Source organism: Chrysochloris asiatica, unplaced genomic scaffold (assembly GCF_000296735.1).
Source record: "Chrysochloris asiatica unplaced genomic scaffold, ChrAsi1.0 scaffold00143, whole genome shotgun sequence".
NCBI lineage: Eukaryota > Metazoa > Chordata > Mammalia > Afrosoricida > Chrysochloridae > Chrysochloris > Chrysochloris asiatica.
In genome coordinates this window covers 5056218-5057413 of record NW_006408661.1, presented here as the reverse complement: position 1 = coordinate 5057413, position 1196 = coordinate 5056218, and positions in this window count along the sequence as shown.

Here is a 1196-nt window from a genome sequence, read left to right as displayed (position 1 = left end):
ACCCTGCTCTCCAGGAGTTCAGAGCCATGTGGTTGGAAGCCATGCCAGTGTACAGTGGGAGTCTGCTGCACCAATTTGGTGTGCCTGGATTCAGTCAAGCTTGGCTCCAGAGCTACCAGACCAACATTTAACCAGTCACTGCCCACCCTGCCCTGTGGTTTGAGCAGACATTGGAACCAACTCCATCAAGGGCCTCCACAAATTACTTACAGATTGAAGGCTTTAACATAAATAACACCAAGGATGATAGATACGCCATCTAGGGCCAGGAACTCTGCTGTCACATCCCTTGCACACCCACCTCATGAGTTCCTTGAATACAGGAGCCTCCCAGAATTTTCTCCTCTCTGGTTACAACAGCTGCACTGTTTTTTTTGTTTAGGGGGTTTGGTTTTCTGATTCATTATCTTTGCTTATTCTTTCTCCTTCTTCTACTTCTCTTTCCATTCCCTTGAATTTTAACCTTTCTATCTCTGCTTTTGTTTTTCCTTTTTTCCTTCTGTTTCTCATTTCCCCTCTTCTTTTTTTACCTTTTGATCTCTCTTTCTGGTTTTATCTTCCCTCTTCCTGACTTTTCTGAGTAGGTTAAAAATTTTCTTCCTTTAATTTCCTCTCCTGTTTTTCTTTTCTATATCTCCATTTCTCTATCCCTCTTTTGTCTTTAGACTTACTATGTTATTTTCTTCTGGTTGCTGTCATTTTTAATTTCTTTATTCTCTTTATTATTTTTTCTTTGCATTGTTGGTTCTTTGTTTCTTCCATTTTGTTTTCTTGTGTGTCTTGGGGGAAGGGGTTCTCTTTCCCACACTCCAGGAGACAGCAACCATGCCCATAAAGCCCAGCCACAACCATACCCACTGTAATTCCACTCATGGGGCAACTGACAATATCTTATACCAGCTGAGCAATGATAGACAACAGCCAATACCAGCCAGACTTACCTAGTTTAGAACTGAGGTGCATGAATGGTTGACCAAGAATGGTGTACATACTTCCATTCTGTAAATATACCACAGGAGACAGTTGGTGAGAACCTAAGAACAAAGCAACATTCAATCATCAATTAAACACAAATACAAGAACCCCACAATACTCCAAAGACAACAGACATGAAGAAACATGGTAAAAAATGGCTCAAACAAATGACCAAGATGCAGAGTCATTTGTTTCTGAGGAAGACAAGGTAATGGAACTAA